The sequence below is a fragment of the Vulpes lagopus genome, chromosome 10, assembly GCF_018345385.1.
Source record: "Vulpes lagopus strain Blue_001 chromosome 10, ASM1834538v1, whole genome shotgun sequence".
Taxonomy (NCBI): Eukaryota; Metazoa; Chordata; class Mammalia; order Carnivora; family Canidae; genus Vulpes; species Vulpes lagopus.
The window spans coordinates 101,664,050-101,684,732 of record NC_054833.1 but is presented as its reverse complement, the minus strand read 5'-3'; positions in this window follow the sequence as shown (position 1 = coordinate 101,684,732).

Below are 20,683 nucleotides of genomic sequence, written 5' to 3'. Positions count from 1 at the left end.
CCGAATGGCCCCAGGACTAGCAGGACACCCCCTGAGGCCTAGAGGCCACTGCAGAGTCACCTCACATTCAGAACATCATTACCTTCAGAGAACATTGAGAGCATTATGTCTGGAACCAAACCAGTGCAGGGCAGCCAGGCAGACTTCAGCTGAGGTGAGAGAGAGGGACAAATACAGTAACCCTGGCCAATGCTCTTTTCTCTTTTATTTTATTTTTAATTAAAAAAATTTTTTTTGTATATTTTTTTATTGGAGTTCGATTTGCCAACATACAGTATGACACCCAGTGCTCATCCCATCACTAATGCTCTTTTCTCAAACAACTTTATTTAGGTGCCCAGGGACACCCCCAGAGCTCCAAACACCTTGCCCCCACACACTATACAATTTTAGGTTTACAGAAAAAATGAACATAAAGTACAAAGAATTCTTATAAACACACAGTTTCTCCTGTAATTAACATCTTGCATTTGTGTGACACAATTACAACTGATAAGCAAATCTTGACACATTATCACTAATGAGCCTATCTCCCCACCCCCACCGCCCTCCTTGCCTGTGGCCTAGGATCTCTTTCAAGGTGGCAATCTGGGGACAACTGTAGGGCTGACCTTGTTTGTTTCCTGTTTCTTTGAACTACTGTCTTTTATAGCCCATTGTCCAGTGTCTTTCAAATAGTTGTGTGGTATATTTTATCCGTCCCTGACCCCCAGAAGGGCAAATTCATTTCATGTTATTCCACCATGGCCAGAAGCTAAGGTCTTAGAGTGTGTCTGATACCAAAACAGAATTGACTTACTGTGTTTTGAAGTCTACCACTAGGTGACAATGTTGTACAGCTGAGACGGTTTTCAGAAAAGGCCCGGTGCAAAGAATTTCTAAGTTCTTTTAAGAGATCTTTGAAATTATATATTTGGTATTAGTTTGGGTACATAAGTCTGTTTGGTTGAGCTCTACTTTATTCCTATATCTGTTATCACAGAATTTTTACTTCAGTGTAAAATTTATCAAGATATTTTGCCTACAATTATACATGTCATAGATTGATTTATGACATTCTCCTCACTAGGATGCAGTAGTAGAAATCTTACAATTGTTAAGGGCAACTTTTCCACCTCTAAATGGATTTAGATATATTGACGAAGGCATTGATTAACATTCATTCCTGCCTGGTGTGTAAGGCATGCAGAGAGAAGAGTAAGATGTGTTTCCTGCCTCAGAGGACTCCTGTCCTCATGGGGGAAACACACACACGGACCTCCAGTGACCAAGGTGGCATGCTTCACAGAGCAGGTGACCATCCATCCGGGTGCAAAAGATGTGTTGAAATTTTCTACTTGAGAAGGGTGCAAATAACAGTCTGCCCCCAATAGTGGAAATATCACATGGAAGGAGATAGATACTCAAAAGATCATAACCAGATCAGAGAATATGGAGTGGGTCCATGCAGTTAGCAGGAATAAAAGAGTGGTAGGAAATAAGGCTAAGAAAGGGGACGAGGACCACATCGTGAAGCGTCAGATTTGCTACTATAAGGCTTTGGGCTATATCCTGTAGCTAGTGGAGAATAAATAATAGTTTTTAATTAAGTAGTTGATATGATTAAAATGGTGTTTTATTTTTTTAAATTTAAATTCAATTTGTCAAGATATGGTATAACATTCAGTGGTCATCTCATCACGTGCCCTCCTTAATGCCTGTCACCCAGTTACCCCACCCCACCCATCTCCTCTTCTGTAACTCTTTGTTTCCCAGAGTCAAGAGTCTCTTATGATTTGTCTTCCTCTCTAATTTTTCCCCACTCAGTTTCCCCTCCTTCCCTTATGGTCCCTTTCACTATTTCTTATATTCCACATATGAGTGAAACCATATAATGATTGTCTTTCTCTGATTGACTTATTTCACTCAGCATAATACCCTCCTGTTCTATCCTCATCAATGTATATGCTACATATTCATCCTTTCTGATGGCTGAGTAATATTCCATTATATATATATTAAAATAGTATTTCTGACTAGAGTCTCTAAACTATTTTGGGTGAACAGCCTTTATGTTGTTTTAATAAACATCCAACATATTTATACATATATATAAACTATACACATGTAGCACTATGAAGACATTGATGCAGATTACAAAATATGCACAAAACTATGAAGCTTGTGGTAATAATGACATAGCCTTTGACAGTTTTGAATTTTTTGCAGATTATAAATCAGGTCCGATTAGATCCCTGTTTTATGTCATAATGGAGCTGGAGCTAATTTAAGTGGAGCAGAAGACATTTGAGTCCTGATGTTCTCTTGATCAGTTCAGGAAATTCGAACATTGCAGTGAACTTCCACTGTTTCTTCAAGCCTGGCATACTGCATATTTCACACAGAAACAGTAGGATTGTTCTCCCAAGTCAGTATTAGAGGTCTAATTTCTTTCTTATTTATTAATATAAGACAAGTGCAAATTGGAGACTTACTGTTTTATTTGTCTCCCCATGGAACATTCTTTGCAGCCTGGGATACATGTGTCCACACACACCCAGGTTGGGTGGCGATGGCTGAAGCATGGAGAGATTGCAGAATGTGGGCAGGAGATCAACATGGACACCAACCAGGAGCTGCTTGTCTCTTGATAATTAGAGCAGAGATCAGCTAAAACTGAGATAAACCATTACAATCTAATTCAGATAATATGTTTCACCTCAGCCTCTTGTAAATTAACAAAAATATGAAAAGTAATCATTATATTCCCCAAAGTTCCAGTATTACAAGCGAACATGGGTTAGGATTATCTTGGAAAGAAAACTTTGGGACTGATCCTCTGGCCAATATCTTAGAAAGGACAAAACCCCTTAACTGGTGAGGAGACAGTGAGAATTCAACAGTCGATGACCTAAAAGAGGGGCTTTGCCAGAACCTGGCCATGCTGGCACCCTGGCTTCAGACTTCCAGCATCTAGAAAACTGTGAGAAGTAAATGTCTGTTAGTTACAAGTGGTGTTTTGTTACAGGAGCTCAAATAGATTAGGACCAAGAACAAAGATCAACTGGAATATTTGACCTATGTTATCTGTCATAGTATTTCAGAAGATGCCCAAGGAGGGACACCAGGGTGGCTCAGTGGTTGAGCATCTGCCAACGGCTCAGGGGTGTGATTCCGGAGTCCCACATCAGGCTCCCTGCATGGAGCCTGCTTCTCCTCCCTCTGCCTATGTCTCTGCCTCTCTCTATGTGTCTGCCATGAATAAATAAAATCTTAAAAAAAAAAGAAGATGCCCAAGGAGATTGAGTTGGCATCCATCTCTCCGTCTCTCTACCTAACCCTTAGTCCTTCAAAGGAATATGGCTACTTCACTGAACATGCTGAGCTTCTCACATAGCAGGGAGTATCATACCCCTGCTTCACTTCTGCAGTTACCTTTATTGTACAAATCTATAAATTGGTGTTTATGAATTGCATCAAGTACATGAAATATATTAATTAAGAGAAGGTTTGTTTCTTAATATCATGTGAAGTATTAAAAGAGCTGTCTTGGAAGAAATGTTTATAAATAATCTATACCTAGACCATTTGCAACGAATTTTGTGCTCTCCAATTGCATTTTGACCTCGTTAATTTGTTGATTGGAAAATCACATCCCTTTTCTTCTGAGTGTGATGGTGGTAGCAGTTCAGTGAGACATTTCAGGATTTATAGTTTTTGAATTCTGTCTTCCAGGCAATATTGAAAGTAGGCTTTTTCTCATTGCTAAGTATCAGAATTGTGGCCAGTGTTTAGGCAAATACCTTTTTTTTAAAAAAAGATTTTATTTATTTATCCACAAGAGACACACAGAGAGAGAGAGAGGCAGAGACACAGGCAGAGGGAGAAGCAGGCTCCATGGAGGGAGCCCAACGTGGGACTCAATTCTGGGTCTCTAGGATCACGCCCAGGGCTGAAGGTGGCGCTAAACCACTGAGCCACCCGGGCTGCCCTAGGCAAATACCTTTTGAAAGCTGAAACAGGATGAGGCACCTGGGTGGCTCAGTCAGTTAAACGATTGGCTTTCGATTTGGGCTCAGGTCATGATCTTGGGGTCCTGAGATTGAGCCTTTGTCAGTCTCTGCTCTCAGCATGAAGTCTGCTTGTCCCTCTCCTTCTGCTCCTCCCCTCACTTGCACTCTCTCTCTCTAAATTAAATAAATAAATAAAATCTTGAAGGCTGAAGCAAGATGGAGCTACATGTGTATAAAGGTATACTCACCAAATCTTAGGGGAGGCTTTTTAAAGCAGACCTCAGGCATAAACCTGATGTGAGTTGGATGTTTTTATTACATCGATTCTTTACTTGGCCTTCAAACATCTGTTATTGGAATATGTCATGTTTCCACAATATTCTCTATATAGGAGCTCCCTTGGTCTCTGGAGGTGGGATGAGCTGACCACTTTCTCTGTGCACTTTAGTGAACCTTTGTAAATTGGTTTGCTTGGTCATTTCCTATCTTACTATTCAACTGTATTTTCTTCATGGCACTTAGCCGTTATTTGAGATGATTTGTTCATGTACGCTGTGTTTGCTTTCTCCCTCCCTTCACTTAAATGTAAAACTGCATGAGGTCAGGGACCTTGTTTTCCTGTTCATCATCCTGTCACCAGTGCCAAGACAGGACCTGGTACAAATTGAATGATCAATACAAAGTCATTGATTATGTAAATAAATGAACTTCTATAATAGTACCTGATGTCATGTGCATTGTCATGAAGCATTTATTCAATGCAGTGCCCATAGTTAACAATATGGCATCGTGAAGGTTAAAATATGTTAAGAATATATATCTAATATTAAGTGTTCCAACCCTGCAAACCAGTAAGAAACAGACAAAAAACCCACAAAAGAACACAAGGAAATTTTGGGAGGTGATGGTTATGTTTAATATCTTATTGTAGTGATGGTATGACGGGAACATGCAAATGCACAAACTCATCTAGATGTATGCATCAAATGTGTGCAATTAAAAAATTCTTTTTAAATTTATTTATTTGAGAGAGAGGGAGAGGGAGGAGAGAGCAAAAAAGAAGCAGACTCCTCATTGAGCAAGGACCCTGATGCTGGGATCATGACCTGAGCCAAAGGCAGATGCCCAACTGACCGAGCCACCCAGCCACCCCATGTGTGCAATTTTTATATGTCAGTTATATCCCAATAATAAAGTTCTTTTTTTAAAAGAAGCATTTGTTAAGCAGGACTGTGGTGTGTTGCACAATCCCAGTGGTGTGTGTGTGTGTGTGTGTGTGTGTGTGTGTGTGTGTGTGTGTGAATTCCATACCCTGCACAAAACAGACTGATACCAAGAAGACCTGACCAAATAGAAACTTGTGATCCAAGTTGCTCCTGAATAATGTGTCGGTCGATTCCTTTATATTTGGAATCATCTTGTAATAAGGATGTCTGGGTATTTCAGTAGATAAACCCTTTTGGGTGAAGATCCCCACAGAGCCCTCTGGGACTGAGTATCAACACTGCTCTGTGGTAAACTGCATTAGAGGCAGACAAACCACTCGTCATTCCCACATTTCATTCATAATCACAGCAAGACATTTAAAAAAATAGGCACAAGTATACAAAGTATTTAATTTTTTAAAAAGATTTTATTTATTTATTCATGAGAGACACAGAGAGAGGCAGAGACATAGGCAGAGGGAGGAGCAGGGTCCCTGTGGGGGGCCCTATGCGGAACTCGATCCCAGGAACCCTAAGGATCATGACCTGAACCAAAGGCAGGTGCTCAGCCAAGTCACTCAGGTGCACCATATATATATATTTAAATCAAATTGGGATTCAGTGCTGTCTAATACTAATTTAGAGAGCTAAATTTAATTGATTTGGGTAGAGTAAAATGGTAATAATTGTTGGACACGGTATTTAAATTTTATTTCTTGAATTTCTTACTGCTTTTTTCATGTGAGAATTACCTTTGCAAATACGACATCATAGAAAACTTTTCAAAGAGCCCTTCCTTGCATTTTTCTCTCTGAGGGTACTAGTGTCTCGTGTTCAGGGATTGGTGACTCAGAAAGGCATAACGAGGAGATGAATGTGCTTCAACCTTAGAAGTGTCTCCAGCTACTAACTTTGTTCTTTCCCTCAGGCTGAACGAGGTGCATATAGAATATCTTGCAGTTGAATAATTTGGATTGCTTTTAGGCAAGAATTTTTGTGATGTTATAAAAATTGAGATCTAAAAGGAAACTTAACCTTCAGTTCATTCTTTTGATGTATTTTGCCCGAAGCATGGTGCTAGGACCTGTTATCTTAAATAGGCAATATAAAAATATCTTTCTAATTCACTCCTACAGTTGAAAGTTCCTCATGGATTGAAATTACTGTGATCTATCAAAATTTACTATGTTGTGGAAATAAAATAAAATCACATGTCAGGCAAGGAATGATGACAACAATGGACCAGCTTATTATGAAGCTTAAAATGAAAATGCTTTACTGGCAACACTATTGGACTTTTGAAAGATTGAGAATATGTGTCAAAATAGGAGAAGCCATAGTGCTGGTGTTTTATTTATTCCTATTGATGTGGCTGGTTTGCTCTATGGTTAAGATCAATTTTTTGGAATCCATAACAATTTTTGGTTTAATTGTATGTTGTTTTTGTTGAGATGAAATAAGATACCATAAGAGTCATCATTTTTAAAAAGATTTTATTTATTTATTCACGAGAGACGCACACAGAGAGAAGCCGAGACATAGGCAGAGGGAGAAGCAGGCTCCCCACGAGTAGCCTGATGTGGAACTCGATCCTAGACCTGGGATCACGTCCTGAGCCAAAGGCAGACGTTCAACTGCTAAGCCACCCAGGCATCCCAAGAGTCATCATTTTAAAGTGTACATTTCAGGAGTGGCTGGGTGGCTTAGTTGGTTGAGTGTCTGACTCTTGACTTTGGCTCCATTTATGATCTCTGGGTCGTGAGATTAAACCCCTCGTGGGGATCCCCACAGGGCATGGAGTCTGCTTAGGATTCTCTTTCTTCCTCTTCTTCTGCCCCCATCCCCCAATGTGTGCTCTTGTGCTCTCTCTCTCTCTCTCAAAAAAAGTGCATTTCAGCAATTTTGAGTGCGTGCACAAGGTTGCACAACTTACAGAATATTTCATTAATCCAAAAAGATGAAACCACTAATATACTTTCTGTAGCTATAGATTTTCCTGTACTGGATATCCCATGTAAACTGAGTCATATAAGGTGCCTGATTACTTCCGCTTAGCAAAAACGTCAAGATTTATCCATGTGGCAGCAAGTGTCAATACTTCATTTCTTTTTGTGGATGGATCATATTCCATCGCACAGCTGGCTATACCACATTTTATTATCCACTTATAAATTGATGAACACTTGCTTTGTTTCCATTTTTTGGCTATTATGAGTAATGCTGCTATGAACATTTGTGTACAAATTTTAGTGTCACATATGTTTACATTTCTCTTGAGTTTATACCTAGGAGTGGAGTTGCTGAATCACATGGTAACTCTGTTTTACCTTTAAAAAAAAAGATTTTATTTATTTGTTAGAGAGAGAGAGAGAGAGAGAGAGAGAGAGAGTGCATGAGCTGGAGGAGGGGCTGAGAGAGGGGGAGAAGGAGGCTCCCTGCTGAGCAGCGCCCCCCCCCCCACCTTGGTGCTAGATCCCAGGACTCTGGGATCATGACCTGAGCCAAAGGTGGATGCTTAACCCCCTGGGCCACTTGGGCGCCGTTATGTTTCACTTTTTGAGGGATCACCAAACTGTCTCCCACAGTGGTTGTGTAGTTTTTCATCCCCATCAGCAATGTATGAGGATTCTAATTTCCCCAAATCCTCGTCAACACTTGTTATATTCCATTAAAAGAAAATTATAGCCAATCCTCATCCTCTGGGGTATGTCTCCTGATAGTGCCCTTTGCTCTCTCTGGCACCAGGAATGCAGACTGTTGGTTTCCAAGGCTACTGGTGAGATGGGCAGGGGAGGATGGTACTAGAGGGTAGGCTAAACTACCACAAAGCCAGGCACCTGGGTGACTCTGTTGGTTGAGCATTGGACTCTTGGTTTTGGCATAGGTCATAATCTCAGGGTCATGAGACTGAGCCCTGTGCCAGGCTCTGTGTTCACTGGGCAGTCTGCTTGAAGATTCTCTCTCTTCCTCTGTCCCTCCCCATCTCCTCTCTCTCTAAAATAAATACATCTTTAAAAAAAAACACCAGAAAACTTGCTGCTCTTATGACTATTTAGCTATTTTTTTCTTGAACAAATACTCCTTGGGTTACTTCAAGTCTTCGTTTAATATCCAGAGCTCTGAAAAAGTTGGTTCTGACAATCTTTGCCATTATTTTTTCATTGCTTTTATGAGGGGATAAGTTTTCAGAGGTTTTATTCAGACATTTTCACTGATACCACTTCAATTGTATGACTTACACTGCAGTGAGATCACTGCTTTGCCTTTGGTTATTTTCATATAGACTTGTCCAAGTCATGTGGATGCCATAGAGAAATTGACTCAAGCTTCTTTTAAATCTGTCATCACAGATTTTTCTTACTGGATATTATCCTCTTCTACTTTTATTATTTATAAAGTTTGGGAGCTGTTAAAAGCCTCAGAGGTCGGCTAATGGATTGATACTTCTGTTTCACACATGAGGCAACTGGCACGTCTTGTAGAGTGAAGTGGATTGTCTGGCTTCTTCCTCTAGTTAGTAGTTGATCTTGTAGAAATACTCAGTACAACTCCTTCTTTGCAACTTTTCTGACTCTTATCATCCAGTCTTCTATATGTGATTTCCCTTTTCACGTGGGCATGTTGGCCAGTCCCTGTGAGACTGAAAATGATGAGATACCATAAGGCTATGCATAGTCCCACAACTATTCTCAGGGACTTGCCTTTGACCTTGGTATTATTTGGGGATTATAAAAATCCCCAGTGTCCAAGAAGCAGCCTGCAGTTTGAGCCATGTGAAATCTGTATGGTGGCAGATAAATTTCTGTCTAACTTTCTTTGCTTATAATTACTTCCCCTGTTTATTTCTACATAGCCAAAGAGAAAGAAAATGGTTTCAAAATAAAAATTTGGTGCTGTACTGTAGTTATATGAATGTACATTGGAAAGACTTGTTTTTAGAGTCCTTGGGCATATCTTCTGATTGGTGTTTGTATTAGTTTGCTGGGGCTGCCATAAAAGTACTACAGACTGGGTGACTTACACAACAGAAATTTATTTTCTCACAATTTTGGGGGCTGAAAATCTGAGATCAATGTGTCTGCATGGTTGGTTTCTTCTAAGGCTTCTCTCCGTGGCTTGTACATGAATGCCTTCCCCCTTTGTCTTCACATTGCTTTCCCTCTATGTCCTAATTTCTTCTTCTTGTGAGGAACCAAACATACTGGATTAGGACCCACTATACTGACCTCATCTTAACTTAATTATCTCCTTAAAGATCCTGTTTCCAGGCACCTGGATGACTCAGTTGGTTGAGTGCCTGCCTTCAGCTCAGGTCATGATCCCAGGGCTCTGGGATCGAGTCTGACATCAGGCTCCTGCTCAGTGGGAAGTCTCCTTCTCCCTCCAGCCTTCCTCCTGCTGTAGTCTCTCACTCACTCACTCACTCACTCACTCACTCCTTCTCTCAAATAAATAAATAAAATCTTAAAAAAAAAAAAGATTCTGTCTCCAAATAGAGTTACATTATGAGATACTGGGGGTTAGGACTATGAGTTTGAAATCTATGAATCAAATTTTCTTCATAAAAATGAATAGGATACTATCAAAGCAAACACCATACTCTCTCTTCCCAAACTGAAAAAAGAATGAAAAAATGGAGCAGAATATCCAAGGGATGTGGGACAGTTACAAAAGGTGTAACATACACAGAATGGGAAAAACAAATGGAAAAACTGAAAAAGAAGCAGAAGAGATACTTGAAGCTTGAAGTGATAATGCTGAGAATTTTCTAAATGAATGTCAGTCACCAAGTAACAGAACTAAGAAGCTCAGATAATACCAAGCAGGATAAACACCAAAAACCACATCTGTGCATATTATACTCAAACTACAAAAAAAAAAAAAAAACAAAGACAGAAAGAATTCAGGAGGTTGGGGGGGATTTCTCTCTAGAGGGACCCCTGTAAGAATTATATTGGACTCCTTGTCAGAAACCATGCAAACAAGGGAGTATAGTGAAATGTTTAAAGTATTTTTCTAAAGGATTTTATTTATTTGTTTATTCATTCCTTTATTTACTTTTTTGAGAGAGAGAGAGAGAGTGGGTCAGAGGAGGGGCAGAGGGGGAGGGAGAGGGACAAGCAGACTCCTTGCTGAGTGTAGAGCCTGCCTGGGGGCTCCATCTCATGACCCTGAGATCATGACATGAGCTGAAACCAAGAGTTGGTTGCTTAACCAACTGAGCCACCCAGATGCCCCTAAGTTTTTTTTTTTTTTGTAAAGACCCACCAGTCTGGAATTCTGTATCCAGAGAAATCATCCTTCAAAAATGAAAGAGAGGGCAGCCCAGGTGGCTCAGTGGTTTAGAGCTGCGGTCAGCCCAGGGCCTGATCCTGGGGTCCCAGGATTGAGTCCGACATCAGGTTTCCTGCATGGAGCCTGCTTCTCCTTCTGCCTGTGTCTCTGTCTCTCTCTCTCTCTGTGTCTCTCATAAATAAATAAATAAAATCTTAAAAAAAAAGAAAACTACTTTATCAGACAAATAAAACTGAAGAAAATTGCTGATAGTAGACATGCCTTACAAGAAATGTCAAAAAATTCTTCACAGAAGGAAAATGATACGTAAAAAACTCAGATATACATATATGAAGTGAAATAAGATATTTTATCGTTACTATTATTAATTGATATCATAGATAATTATTCAAGAATAGCAACAACATATTGGGTGATTTTTAGATAGAGATTTTTTTTTTTTTTTTTTTTTAAGCAGGCTCCATGCAGGGAGCCCGACGTGGGACTCGATCCTGGGTCTCCAGGGTCACACCCTGAGCCGAAGGCGGCGCTAAACCACTGAGCCACCGGACTGCCCTAGATAGAGATTTTTTAAAAATTTAATTTATTTATCTGAGAGAGAGAATATGCAGGAACAAGTAGAGGCAGAGGGAGAAGTAGATACCTCACTGAGCAGGGAGCCTGACATGAGGCTTGATTCCAGGACCCTGAGATCATGACCTGAGCCAAAGACAGCTGCCCAATGGATGGAGCCATTTAGGCACTCCTAGGAAGAGATTTTAAGTGAAATCAGTGACATCAATCTTATCAAAGATGCGAGGAAGGAATTGAGGAATATTCTGTTATAAAATATCTGCAATACCTATGAAGAGAGTATGGTATTATTTGAAAGTGAATTTTGATTAATTGTAAATAAATACTGCAAGTCTATAGCAGCCAGGAAAATAATTTAAAAAAGAAATGTAATTGATATGTTAGAGGGCAAAGAAAGTGGAATCATATAAAGTGCTCAGTTAAAACTAGAGAGGCAGAAAAAGAGGGGAAGGTTAAAGCAAAAGAATGAAAGAAAGGCAACAAATAGAAAGCAGTTATAAACATGTAGATTTTAATCCAAAGTATCAATCATTACTTTAAATGTGAATGGTCTAAATACACCAATTAAAAGACAAGGACTGTCAAAGTGGATAAGGAAACAAGGCCCAACTATATTTTATCTGTAAAGAAGCTGTTTATTTTATTTTATTTTTTTTAGATTTTTATTTATTTATGATAGTCACAGAGAGAGAGAGAGAGAGAGAGGCAGAGACATAGGCAGAGGGAGAAGCAGGCTCCATGCACTGGGGGCCCGATGTGGGATTCGATCCCGGGTCTCCAGGATCACGGCCCTGGGCCAAAGGCAGGTGCTAAACCACTGCGCCACCCAGGGATCCCAATAAGCTGTTTAAAGTATAAGGACACAGATAGATAAAGAGGGAGGGGCTGTAGAAAGTTCTACCATGCTAACATCAATATAAACAAAACTGGAGTATCTATGTTTCAGGCAAAGCAGACTTCAGAACAACGAAAATTATTAGGGTTAAAGAGAGGTATTACATAACAAAAACAGGGTCAATTCTCTAAGAAGTCAGAACAGTCCTTAAAATGCATGTCCCTAACAACACAGCATCAAAATGCAAGAAGTAAAATATTGATAGGACTGATTATGACTCTGGGAAGCTTGGGTGGCTCAGTTGGTTAACTGTCTGACTCTTGATTTCTGCTCAGGTTGTGATCTCAGAGCAGCAGGATAGAGCCCTGCATCAGACTCCATGCTCAGTGGGGAGTCTGCTGGGGATTCTCTCTCTCCTTCTCCCCTTCCCACCACTTATGCTCATGCACTCTCTCTCTCAAATGAAAAAATAAATCATACAAAAAAAATAACTGATCATTACTCATCCCATGGACAATAACAGAATAATAAAGGAGTTTTGTATGCAACTCTATGACAGAAGTTTGGTAATTTAGATAAAACGGACTGATTGGACAGAACCACCAAAACTCAAACAAGAAGAAATAGATAATCTGAACAGGGTGATATCTATTACTGATTTGGAATCACTATTTAATAAAATTCCCAAACTGAGAGCACCAGTTCTAGATGGTTTCATTGGTGAGTTTTACTAAACACTTAAGAAGAAATGACACCAATTCTCTACGACCTCTTACAGAAACTAGAAGCAGAGAACACTTTCTAACACATCCTATGAAGCTAGCATTATACTAACCTCTCCCCACCCCAAATCAGTTAAAGACATTATTAAAGAAAAGGAAACAGGGCAGCCCCGGTGGCTCAGTGGTTTGGCGCCACTGTCAGCCCAGGGCGCGATCCTGGAGACCAGGGATCGACTCCCATGTCGGGCTCCGTGCATGGAGCCTGCTTCTCTCTCTGCCTGTGTCTCTGCCTCTCTCGCTCTGTCTCTCATAAATAAATAATTAAAAAAAAACTAAAAAAAAAGGAAACAACAGGCTCACATCTCTTCTGAACATACATGTGAAAGTCCTCAACAGAATATTAGTAATTTGAATTTAACAGTGAATAAGAAATTACATATCATGACTAAGTAGGATACTGCATGGCTAAAATCCAATAATATCAGAAGCTGGTGAAGATATGGAATGATAGGAACTCTTATTCATTGCTGGTGGGAATACAAAATGGTGCAGTCACTTTGAAATATAGTTGGGGAGTTTCTAAGCATGGTTGTCTCAGGAAACTCCTTAGTATTTACCCAGATGAGTTGAAATCATACCCATTAATGCACACAAAAACCTTGCACATAGATGTTTATAGCAGTCTTATTCATAGTTGCCCAAAGTGGAAGCAATCAAAAAGTTCCTCTATAGGGAATGGATAAACAAACATTGGAACATACAATCGAATACAATCGAATATTATTCAGTGACAAAAGGAAATGAACTATCAAACCACAAAAAGTTATGAAAGACTCTTAAATTCATATTAGTAAGTTAAGTAAGCCAGTCTGACAGAAATACATACATATGTGTGTTTGTGTGTGTGTATATATATATATATATATATACACACACACATATATATTAAGATTTATTTATTTATTTTAGAAAAAGAGAGAGTGGGGGGAAAGGGCAGAGGGAGAGGGAGAAAGAAACTCAAGCAGACTCTGTGCTGAGTACGGAGCCTGACTTGGGGCTTGATCACGACCTGAGCCAAAACCAAGAGTCAGACTCTTTTTTTCTTTAAAGATTTTATTTATTTATTCATGAGAGACACACACAGAAAGAGAGGCAGAGACATAGGCAGAGGGAGAAGCAGGCTCCATGCAGGGAGCCCAATGTGGGACTCAATCCTGGGACTCCAGGATCATGCCCTGGGCCAAAGGCAGACACTCAACCATTGAGCCACCCTGGCATCTCCGAGAGTCAGACTCTCATTCGTCTCTATCACCCACATGCCTGCCAAACACATAGTTTATTATTTCAGTATATGTCATTCTGGAAAACTATAGAGACATAAAAAACTATAGATATAATAAAAGAGATCAATGTTTACAGGGGTTAGGAAGAGAGGAAGGATGAAGATATGAAGCAGAAGGCAGTGAAACTATTCTCTAATACTATAATGGTGGATATATGAAATTGTACAACCTTACTATAAACTATGGATTTTTATTTACTAATAATATACTAATATTGTATCATTAACAAATGTACTGTATTGAACCAAGTTGTTAACAATGGAGGAAACTATGGGGGAGAGGAGTGTATGGGAGCTTTGTATTATCTGCTTGATTTTTCTGCAAATGTAAAACTGCTCTAAAAGTAAAGCCTATCAATTATAGAAGACAAAAATATTAAAAATATCAATACAGGTTTAATTTCAGTTTGTCTATAACATACTCAGAAATCCATTTCACTGAAACAAATTCCAGTTTTGAAATTATCTGATTGTCCAAAAGAGGGTGCCAAAGACTTACAAAGATGTCTTCTTTGGTTTTGCAAGAGGAAGTTAAAGAATAAAATAGAATTAATAGAATAAAAAAATAGAAGACTGTAACATAAGTCAACAGGCATTACACTTACTATATCTTGCCCATAACTTCTATCTTCCTTAGGGCTCAGATCTATTACTTTTGTTCTTTGGTGCTGCTTCTTTGTTGTCTATGAAGGTGTAATGCACCCTGATGATGCACAGCTGTGACCTGGACTTTCAAGTTGGGTTAGCACAATTGCATTTGGACCCTATTTTAAGCAACTATAGACGTACGCTTGTAAAAATTGAATTTAAATGGGATTTTTACAAATGTGTAAGTTTTTTCCAATTTATAATATTTGTAGTGATATAAATTTGGAGATTCTTTTCACTTTTTGACAATAGCCTCTAAGACTTCAATCTTGAATTTCTCTATTTCTAGTACCTTAAGTTAAGGAGCTTATAAACTGACTGGTGATGTATTAACACCTGTATCAACACAATTCATTCTTCAAGATATCTTTTGATGAAGAATTTTGTCACTGATAGAATCTCCTTGTTAGGGCAACAATATTACAGGTAAACTCAGTTTCTTTTGTGTTATATTGCCTTTCTATTTTTAAAACATCTTTACTTTTTGTTGGTTGCAGAAGTGTAAAAAGGTAGTATAGGGATGCCTGGGTGGCTTAGTGGTTGAGTATCTGTCTTTAGCTGAGCTTGTGATCCTGGGGTCCTAGGAAGGAGTCCTGCACCGGGCTCCCCACAGGAAGCCTGCTTCTCACTCTGCCTGTGTCTCTGCCTTTTTCTGTCTCTCACAAATAAATAAACAAAATCTTAAAAAAAAAAAGTAGTATTAAAAATACATTTTTAAAATAATAAAATTTACAAAGTTTAAAGTGAAAACTTACTAATCTCACTTGAAGAGATAAAGCATCCAGAATTTGTTATGCAAAGTTCTAAACATTTCTACATATATTTAGGACATGAAGAGCCTCCACTAACCATATAATATATGGTTATATATGGCAACCGTATATATATGGCTTCCATTATAATATATGTATATATTATACTTTAGTCAATACAATATTTTATGCAGTTTAGTTCTTTTTGTTTTGTGCTATTAAGAGTATTGATTTAGTAAAAAAAATCTCATAGATACATACTTATATATTTGTTATCTCTGTTCAACTAGTTCCCAGAATTGAAATTCCAAGTCAAAATGTTAGCAGATTACATTTTGATACATATTGCCAGCCAGTGCCTGATTAAGTTTTACAAATATAAAAATGCACTCACTTGAGTATTCCTCTGGGGTTTTTTTAAAGGCAGAGAACAACTACATCTAAGAATGAATAATTTTATTTATTTATTCGCTTAAGTTTTTATTATTGAAGTATAGTTGACATACAATGTTATATTAGTTTCAGGTGTTCTACACAGTGATTCAACAATTCATTATATTATACAATGCTCACCACAATAAATGTAGTTGCCATCTGTCATCATACAATGTTATTACAATATTATTGACTATATTCCCTATATTTCATCTCTGTGACTTTTTTATTTTGTAACTGGAAGTCTGTTCTTCTTAATTCCCTTCACCTATTTCTCCCATCCTCCTCCCATTACCCCTGACAACCACCAGTTTGTTCTCTGTATTTATAAATCCTTTTTTTGTGGATTGCTGTGTGTTTTTTTTGTTGTTGTTGTTGTTGTTTTGGTTTGGTTCATATATTTTGTTTTTTAGATTCCACATATAAGTGAAATGATATGGCATATATTTTTCTCTGTCTGATTTATTTCACTTAACATAATACCCTCTAGGTCCACCTGTATTGTCACAAATGTAAAGGTCTTAAAATGGATCATTTTAGTTCATTCTGTCCATGATGAAGTTGTCCCAGGGTCAGACATCATTGGGAATAGCATTTACCTCTTTTGATATATGCTATAAAACCGCTCCTCCAGTATCTCTGATCTTTTGCATTTGAGGTCTTTCTTTCTTTTTCTTTGCTTCTTTCTTTGTTTCTTTCTTTCTTTCGTGGAGATGTCCTTTGACTGACAGCTGGGCATACTTCCTGCAAATCTCAGAGCCAGCTACATATTGAGGTTCAGCTCTGTTCTAGTGATGTGGTGATCTGAGTGATCTTTAGCTATCTTTGGTGCTCTGTTAGCGGCCACAGCTTTAATTTCAGGAAGGCTGTCTTCTTTGTATGAAGGAAAACTGAAGTGATGGAATTATCCTATTGGAGTACATTTCCTCTTCATTCTGTTTTCAAAATGTTTCTTTCCAGAAGAAAAAAATAGCATCATTATGATGGGGAGGGAGGTTTGGATGAAAGGACTACTCATTTATTTATATTCCTTCTCAGAAGATGTGGGTGGAGTAGTTTTTCCTAGTCATTTTCATAATTATTTTAGTGAGAAAGACTTATAGTACCTATTTTATTTTGCCAAGTGACAATATTATAGCATACACACACTCCACCTCTAAACTTTCCCCAAAACAACTAACACTATCAACTTCATTTAATAACAAAATAGTAAGAATATTCTTATCAACTTTATCATTTACTAGCTGTAAGAGTTTGGTCAGGTTAATATCTCTTTTTATGTACAAAATAAAAATCACTGTGAATATCAAGTGAGATAAATATATATAATATACATATATTTATTGTATTATATAAATTGTACATAATATAGATTTATTATATATACTACATAAACTATATATAACACCTATATTTATTATGTGTGTATATGTGTGTGTGTGTGTATATATATATATATATATATATATATATATCATGGTCTATGGTAAATACTCAGTATGTGTTAGCATATCCAAGTTTTTGTCACTATTAGTTATCCCATGGTAATATTTTTAAATCAATTTATTTTTAATGCAAGCCCACTGCTTGTATTTATTTCTCTTAGTGTAGATTCTCCCCAAAGCAGACCCTGAGATGCAAAGTAAGGAAGCAAAGGGGACATTGGTAGGAAACTGGTAGGAAGAGAAGGATCAAAGGGAACCAAATGAAGGGGGAGCCCCTAGGCCAGTTGCCATAATGGGCCTACTGGAGCATTATCCCACAAAGAATCTCTAGGAGACATGCAAAGCACTTCATCAGAATTTACTGGTAAATGGGCTAGTTAAGCTATATATATAACAATTCCTGGTAGTCATTTGTTGAGAACTATTCCTTGGGTTGTTACTTCCTCAGTACTTCCAGCCCACCAGTGCAAATGTGTAGGGGGTGGCCTTCAGGTACCATACTGCAGATAGGCAGTGGGAAGTCACCTGCGGCATCCTGAGAGGTAGGGCACTGGTGCTATTGGCTACAGCTATGGATTGTTGAAAGCCTGACCGTCAAGATTGCTTAGGAACTATTGGGGAAAGCTGAGTGTTTATCTTATTCCCTTTTTTCACGGGTGGGCAGGTAGATGAATTAGGTTGTGTCAAATACTGCATTTTATATAAACCACATTCCATTTTTTTTCAAGATTTTATTTACTTATTTTAGAGAGAGAAAGAGAGAGAGAGCACAAGCAGGGTGTGAGCAAGAGGGTGAAGCAGACTCCCTGCTGAGCAGAGAGACGATGTGAGGCTTGATCCCAGGACCCTGGGATTGTGACCCCAGCCAAAGGCAGACACTTAACCAACTGAGCCACCCAGGTGCCCCAAACCACATTCCATTCTAAATAGAATCTACTTACCCATCAGAATAAAAAATACGTGACTCTGGACCACAAGCCAAATCATATGGTTTGTTATTTTCAAGTTTTTTATTATGAAAATTTCAGACATATACGAAGATGGAATAGTATAGTGATCAGCCACATATTCATCATCCTGGTTCAAAAATTTTGTTTCAAAAATAAATCTACCCACATGTTAGTGTTTTGTTCATGAATAGTTCAGTGTTTATTTATAATATAAAAGTAATTTTATTGTTAGACTTAAATTGTTAACAGTAGTGGATCCCTGGGTGGCTCAGCGATTTGGCACCTGCCTTTGGCCCAGGGCGCGATCCTGGAGTCCCGGGATTCAGTCCCACGTCGGGCTCCCAGCGTGGAGCCTGCTTCTCCCTCTGCCTGTGTCTCTGCCTCTCTCTCTCTCTCTGTCTCTATGTCTATCATGAATGAATAAATCTTAAAAAAAATTGTTAACAGTAGTTAGTACAGTCAAATGCCTGGTCCTTGTATAGATTTTCCTGTCTTCTTTTTCCCTTTCACTCTCCCTTTCTTCCTTTCTTCTTACAGCTCAGGCAAAATAATAAGGACCTAAATGGGCCCATATTGCACTGGACTGATATGTTTTTTAAGTCTCTCTGAATCCGTAGATTCCACCCTTTTCTTTCTTCTTCTTTTTTTTTTTTTAAATTTATTTATTAGTGTCATGCTTTCTTCTGGATGAACTTCACGCCTTGCCCTTGGTTTTCAGTGGAAGTCGACTAGAGAAAATAAATATCTTCTCATCTCATTAGATTAGTGGCATATGTATTTCATATGCCATTTCTTTAAGTGGTTTAATCATGTACTGGACACTGAGATGCCCAGGCCTGTGCTCTGAAGTGATAAGGTGAGATGTGGTGATGGAATGGATAGTGAAGTTGAAAATAGGAAAGGAAAAAAATGGATGAATTTGACTACTTGGCCTTGAAGAAAACAGTTGACTTTTCTCTATTATCAAAATTGCGATGGATGGCTCAGAGGTACCTGGATGGCTCAGTCAGTTAAGCATCTGACTCAATTTCGGCTCAGGTCATGATCTCAGGGTCATGAGATTGAGCCCAGTGTCAGGCTCTGCACTGGTGTGGAGCCTGCTTAGGATTCTCTCTCTCCCTCTGCCCTTCCCCCCTCCCTGCCTGCTTGTATATGCATGTTGGCATTCTCTCTCTCTCTCTCTCTAAAAAAAAATTTATCAGATACCAAATGTTGATAATATTGACATTATCAGAATACCACTAACAAAACTTCTTGACAGATCTTGGCTTTGTCCCCAGAGAGCTTATATCGGAGAGATTCCAAAACAGTCTAATTTAACTATTAGTAGACATTAAAAAATAATGTACTAATTGCATAAAATATTTTTAAATAAAAATTTAATTTATTATACTATAATTACTGGGCAGGAATGTTCACTGATCATCTATTAACACTAATTTAAAATCTTAATATAAAAACTTTGTTTTGTTGGTTCAAAAATGTAGCCAGAACTTGCAGTCATTAATATATTACATGCATTAATATATTTACACACATTTTAAGAACAAGTCACAAATACTGTATGTTTTGAGAATTATTAGTGATCCTTTTAGATTGTTAGCGCCTGGTAACAGACACTAGCATGCTGATTGGTATAACAATCTGTTGTAACGCATTGTTAATAAATATATGTTTTCCTCAAGCTCTAAGGGCTATCTTACACTCTCAGCCAATGTGAGCTAGCTCATATTTTTCTCTGTTTTATTTCTGTGATCATGAGTGGTGCAACACTCTTGGCTTAAGAGTGCCCAACTACTCTATATAGATGATGTGGTTTTTCAGCTGATGTGAAGAACTATTTACTACACAGTGACCTTCTTTCTACAATTTATTTTGTTTTCCCATGAACTTTTTACCCATAAAGGCTGGAAAAACTGTGGTAGAATGTAATGGTAGAAGTAAACTTGCCCCAGAGAACAGAGGATGTCATCATGCACATTCTGTAGAATGTAATGACCAAAGCAAAAATCAGGGACTCCTGGAAATCCTTATGCAGGTCCTAACAGACATCACTGCAGCCTAGAGGGATTAAGTCACAGTTTGGACAGGCACCTGGAGAAATGTGTGGCAAGAGGCATGATGTGATCCCAGGAAACTTGGGTCAATCGATCTTTGCTAATGGTTCACCCCAGGAAGGCAACTCCATGGGAGCAAGTCAGTAGCATTATGGGGATGGGACTGGAGCTGGGCCGGGGATAGCTTGGCACAGCCCAATGCCCATTCTGGCTTCTCCCCTTTAATCTTTATAAAATAGGAAACATGCTCCTCTGGGAGGACTGTAATGAGTGTGTTTACAGACTAGAATTGAGTGACAACAGTCCCCCCTCCCCAATAAGAAGAGAGAGATGATTTTACAGTATTTCCTCTCATCAAAGTAACACAGGCTTGTCTCTCGCTTCCTGACACAGAAAATTGCATTTTGTCACCCATTTGTCAGTTCTTAGAGA